The sequence below is a fragment of the Triticum aestivum genome, chromosome 5A, assembly GCF_018294505.1.
Source record: "Triticum aestivum cultivar Chinese Spring chromosome 5A, IWGSC CS RefSeq v2.1, whole genome shotgun sequence".
Taxonomy (NCBI): domain Eukaryota; kingdom Viridiplantae; phylum Streptophyta; class Magnoliopsida; order Poales; family Poaceae; genus Triticum; species Triticum aestivum.
In genome coordinates, this window is record NC_057806.1 from 547391180 (window position 1) to 547397332 (window position 6153).

General features: G+C 43.8%; 1 long non-coding RNA gene across 2 annotated transcripts; it reads left to right on the forward strand.

Moving 5' to 3' along the window:
• The first annotated feature begins 1578 nt into the window (after nt 1–1578).
• Nucleotides 1579–5925, forward strand: LOC123104660 (uncharacterized). 2 transcript variants are annotated; one of them, XR_006450472.1, is made up of 4 exons: nt 1581–1959; nt 2121–2330; nt 4134–4315; nt 5384–5925. It is a non-coding gene; the product is annotated as an uncharacterized lncRNA (long non-coding RNA). The 2 variants fall into 2 exon arrangements; XR_006450471.1 differs by having other exon boundaries at nt 1579–1959; nt 4134–5925.
• Nucleotides 5926–6153: the final 228 nt, after the last annotated feature.

Sequence of the window (6153 nt, forward strand, 5' to 3'; positions counted from 1 at the left end):
AAATTCCAAAAAAAATTCTACGTGATCATATGAATGTATATTACACATGTGTAAAGTTTGGTGATGAAATAAGTAAATATGCAACCTATACAAAGATGACAAAAATGGTGATTTTCAAATAGTGAATAATACATGCACTCTTCATGTTTCCAAAATCATGATTTTGTCATTTTTGTGTAACTCACATGGTTACTTATTTCAGCATCAAAATTTAGACATGTGTAACATACATTCATATAAACATGTTGATTTGTTTTCAGAATTTTTTGAAACTTCAAAATAGCATTTTGGCACAGTTCAAAAAATAGGGCTCCAATGCACCCGGGTTCCAAAGTGACTTTTTGAACACAAGTCAGCCTAATGTACACAACCAACATGGCTTTAAGGAGGCCCGCATTTTTGTATGTGCACTGCCCGTAATAGATTTTTGTTGTTGTATGAACTTGGCTGTCCGTCTTCTCTCTAAACTAAGCCTACTTTCATACATACATATTAACAAATACGACAGCTAAATTAGTGTGCACAATTCCGCCTTAAGAGGCGCCGCCAGGTGACGTCCCAGCCACTAGTTAAAACCATTCAGCTACGCATCAAGGGGACCACTGGCGATAGCCACGTCGATTTTACTGTGCCGAGAGAAAAACGCGAGAGAAAAGAAAGGAAGAAAGGAGTTGGGGTTTGTTTATCGTTCCCTCTCCCACAAGCCTCCTCACGCGACCCCACCTCGTGCCCCCGATGCTGCGCCGACAACACCTCCTCCCCTTCTCTCGGGTTTTTTGATTTTTTGCCACCACTTATTTTGTACTTTGACAATTTGCCACTGGTTACTTTGTCTTTGATATTTTGCCACAACTTATTTGAGACTTTGATTTTTTGCCCTCTGTCAGGTGGGTCCCATGTAAAATTACCAGAATACCCCTGCCCCACACATTGACCAGAACACGAACGGGAGAGGCTCATCCCCTTCCTCTCGCACTGGTCGCTCGTCCCCTCGTTCTCGGGAGCCCGTCCCCGACGGCGGCATCACGCAGCGGCAGCTGCATCCCGGCGAGGAAGGTGAGTACTCTCTCTCCCGCTCCCTTCCCTCGGCCACCTAGGGTTAGGATTACCAGCGCACGGATTCAACGGCGCGGCGGGCCGCGGCAAGGTGAGCCTGCGAGAAGCACCAAGGGCCGGCGCGGGGAGCAGAAACGTCCGGCGGTGGGCTGCGTGAAGCACCAAGGGCCGGTGCGGGGAGCAGCAACGGCCGGCGGCGGGCAGCAGCACGGCAAGCGGCAGACAGCAGCACCGGCCGGCGGGGGGAGCAGCACCAGCCGGTGGAGGGTAGCAGCGAGGGCTGGAGGCGAGCAGCAGCACGAGCAAGCGCGGCGGCGGCAGGGAGTGCCTACCCAGCAGCTTGGGAAATATGAACTGGAGCTCCTTCGTTTGGTCAAACAGGTGCAAGGGGTAGTTTGGCCACTGTATTTAGGCATATAATTTCACTTACAATTTAAATGATTGTTTTTAGGCAAAAAGGGTAAAAGATCAAAGTCCAAACTAAGTTGTGGCAAAAAATCAATTACTATGTAACCAGTGGCAAATTGTCAAAGAGCAAAGTAAACTGTGGCAAAAAATCAAATCGCCCCCTTCTCTCACGGCCTCTACGAGCATCCGCAAATCCTCCTCCTTCCCTAATCTCCTTCCTTTTGCCTCTCAATCACGAATCAGGATCCATGGAGCTGTCCGACAAGTGCTACTCGATCTGCTATACGGCAGCGGCGGGGACCACCGGCCGTCGGTCTGCCTCTCGCTGCTCATCCTCCGGGAGGCTGCGCGCGGAGGGAACTCGCTGTTGGCGAGGTTCCGCGGAGTGCCAAGCGGGTGCTCTTCGCCGGCGGGGACGAGCATGACCTTCTCTTCCCCGGCCTCTTCACCCCCAAGGGCACCGACCCCAGGAAGATCCCTAGGTTGCCCTACAAGGTTGGTTGATTAATTAATAATTAGCCTAGCCTGCCTACAGATTTCATGGTTTCTTCTTGATTTGCTTTCCTGGGTGGGGGAATCCTTCGACAAAAAAATTCTCTATTTATCGGCCTTGGAAATTTTCCTAGTCATGATCTGATTTGATTATTGAAGCACAGAACCTAAAGTGGCGGCTGCGAGGAGGTGGCCGATGGGGTTCGGCGACCGGACGGGGGCATGGGCGTCGATCTTCCTCCTCCTGCTCCCAGTCGCAGGCGCCGCCACCATCGACCAGATCTTCACCACGACCCCTCGCACTACCTTGCCGCCGCTGTGTCGCAGGCCATCGCCCACGCCCTCATCTCACTGCCGGCCACCAAGTATATGAGGTACAGAACTTCAACTCCTGCCCACCACAGATATATTCTTCCTCTTTTTATAGTTTTGGCATGGTGAGGCCAGTCCATCAGAGTGGGGAAATTTCATGCAGTGGAGGAAGAGCATAAATGCTGCAGCCCTCACACACTGTTGATGGCGTCAGCGAAAGTGCACATTGAGATTCTGATTCATTCAGATCTGCTTTTGATACACTAGTTCATGGATTCCGAGCTCGTATCTGCTGCTCCTAGGTTAAGCGTTAGTTTGACTTAGTCTCTGATTTACCTGGCTGTCTCTAGGATTAGTCCATGAATTATATTACTTTAGTTTGGTCATTGCATTCATTCTTCGCTTCAGGCTGTAAGCATCATGCCTAAAGTACTTGTAGTTTTAAAATATTTGATTCATGCCTCTCAGGGTTCTGCATGGACTTGTGTTTTTTTTTTCCTAAATTATCTACCTAACTTGCTTCTATGAATTTCCTGCTCTATTCTTGATATGTCCGATGGTTATATTAGCCCTGTAATCTACTGACGCGTAGAAAATAATAGTTACTACAAGATCTTATCCCTGCTTACACATTTCTCAAAGAGATGATATAGGTGACACGATTATTTTGACAGCATAGAGCATGTATGTTTGTTGTCGTTGTGCTTCTGTTCTGTCAACCGAGCGTGATAAATTCTCTATGTTTGCAGCTTTCTGTCTCTTTTTTTTTCAATCTTTGCTCATATGGACACATCCTCTGCTAACTCTTTAATTCCATTTAACGTAGAGCCTGTTCGGCAACACTCCACTCCTCTAATTTCTCAACTCCCAACTCTACTTGTATATTTTAGAAATTTGCAAAACGTTCGGCACCCAACTCCAGCTCTTCTACGTGTGCGCATGGAGAAAGGGAATTGGGGCAAGCGGAGAGTACGAGAGATTTGTGGGGTTCTGTTTTCTGTTTTTTCTCTCGAACCGGTAAGTGGCGTGTAAAAATTGGTACGAGCCATTGAGACGGAGCGCGCAGAGCGTCACTTTCCCGACTCCAACGATTTGTACTATGGGCCGCTCCGCTCCGGATTATGAAATCTATGGAGTTGACTCGTTCGGTGCGGCTCAGCCGGCTCCCGTAGCGGAGTTGAGGAGCGGAGGGCTCCCGAAGACCCCCTTAATCTCTATCTCCATTTAACTTGTTGATATAGTACCATGTCCATTACAAACCGTTCTTTTGATCTGCTGCTCTCCTTTATTTCTTTCCATTTTATCTTACTTCCAATTATTAATTTGAGGTTAAAATCCTGAAAGTTAGTGATGTAATGCACCAAAATTGGGGTATTTTTTATTTATCACAAGAAATGAGTGCTACTGTTATGCGTTCATTCTTGTTTTGTCATTATTCTACAATGATCAGCCATGACTGTTCTTTCAAAGTGAGCTTCATTTCTCTATAGTCAACTCTCTAAATGGTATTCTTTTGAATATTTTCAGTGCCATGTTTACTTATTTTATACACTATCCAGTGATGGTGAAAGACTTGGAGTAGATCATGCTAGCATTTTCCCTATGTGATGACTATGACCAATAGTCAGCCTGCACATCTTACTTTCAATGTCTGCCCATATGGATACACCCTGTGCAAATTCTCTATTTCCGTAAGTTCCTGATATACTACCAACTAAATGAAAAAGGATTCTTTTTAGCTGCTACTCTCCTCTGATTCTTTTCATTTTACCAGTTAAGTGAAAAGGTTTCTCTATAGTCTTCTCCAAAACAATTCCTACCTTTTATTGGAACTGCAGCTAACATAAAACACAAAACAAATGCAGGCACGCTGGTGGTGTCAAGTACTTTGGCGAGCTGGAGGAACATTGCTTTCTAGGGCAATGAAGTGAAGCTCTACGAACGCCATGTGGATAAGCTCTTCACAATGTTTGGACACAAAGAGCCAAAGATCGACTATTATGTCTGCACCATCAACAAGACGTTTGCCAAACCAGGCCAGGGCATGGTATGCTCAAATGCATTGCCTGGTCAATGTTTACTAACTACACGATGTAGCAAGTTGTATCTTCATACTATAGACTTAGACTCAAACTTTTTATTCATTTTTTAACAGAAAACATGTTGATTGATTCTCACTGAGTATCTGTGCTTTTAACTTTATCTTTTGAACACCACTACTGATGCTTTAGTGCCATGCCCACACTGTATGTGAAAATGACAAATTTGCTTTGTATATCTATCTGTAAGCCCAATTTTCTTTCATCGGTATTTTATCTCACTCTAATACTTTGTTATACTCAATAAGATTCATTCAACTCTCTTTTGCAATATTACTTGTTTCTCTCAGAATTCTATAATCTGTTGTGCTCGGCCATTCGATTACCCGCACATCTATTTTTAGCTCATATAAAAAAATCATGTTCTGTTCATACTACTTAACAGTCAACAGTTTAGTCATCTTACAAAAACCAATTATGTTCCCTTTCCCACTCCATACAAGATAGATCAAGACCTGGGCTATTGTTATTTTTCTCCTGCCACTTTCGAAGTCTTTTACTTGATCTTTTCTAGCTTACTATATGACCTGTGTTGTTGTCATCTTTTACTACTCCCTCCGTTCCTAAATATTTGTCTTTTTAGAGATTTCAGATGGACTACCACATATGGATGTATATAGACATATTTTAGAGTGTAGATTCACTCATTTTGCTCCATATGTAGTCACTTGTTGAAATCTCGATAAAGACAAATATTTAGGAACGAGGGAGTATATGAACTTTCGTACAAGATATTTTAATTTGTTTGTTCTCTACTCATACATTAGGGCAGACTCAAAATTGAGATATGGAGACCAGAAATATTGAGATATGTTTGCTCTTTCATCTGCCATTTTACTTGAGCATTCATAAATTTGGGTCCTCTTGAGGTGTAGTCTTTTTTGTTGTTGCAAAGTTTTAGCTATGTGTACCAAGTGAGCACATATTACACGGTTCTTATATATTCCTGTTAGTACAAGTATATTCTTTGAGAAGAATTCTTGCCATGAACTAACTGCTTTTCTTTGTCTGCATAGTACTTTCAGGTGGAATACACAGAGGGTGAGCTCCATAAGTACAATCATGAAGATGATGACACTCTCTCACTCAAGCTCGTAGACGGCACAATGACCTATGACACCCGATTCATCCTTGGAACCGGCAAGAGGGCTACCATCGCGACGAACTGGTCATGGTTTCGCCACCACGCCAACATCCACGAGGGTGAAATATGTGTCTTCCATTTCAAGCGCAAAGCAGTGCGCCGCCTTTCGCGCACGGTCCATCACGTCTACACGCAATGATGTCTCTGCTGTCTATCGCGTATGCATATGATCCATCTATCATCTTTAGCTTATCTAATACTTGATATTCCTGCGTTATGATGATGCGATGAACTCTGCCTCTCCTTTTGGAACATCTTAGGCATTGATTTCAATCAATTGCTGTGCTATAGCATCCAGCTTGTAAGACTTTGACCTACCTGTTCATATAGACCTCCTGGTTGCTATGCTATATTAGTCAACACTCTAATGATGTATTTCTGTGAAGTGTGCTTTTTTTAAACATTTGGCGATCATCTAGCTTGCATACGCTGCATAGATTACCTCCAAGATTGGGGCGTGTTGGCTATGTTCACTTTATTAGTTGATTGATTATAACATCCCTACACGTCCCTTAAATGGCGTACATCTTGAATTTTGTAGCATCTGCATTCTGTCTTGAATTTTGCTGATGGCTTGTCTGAGTTTAAACGACAGATTATCTGATTTGATATGCTCGCTGTTCAGAATTGATGCTAAAGGAT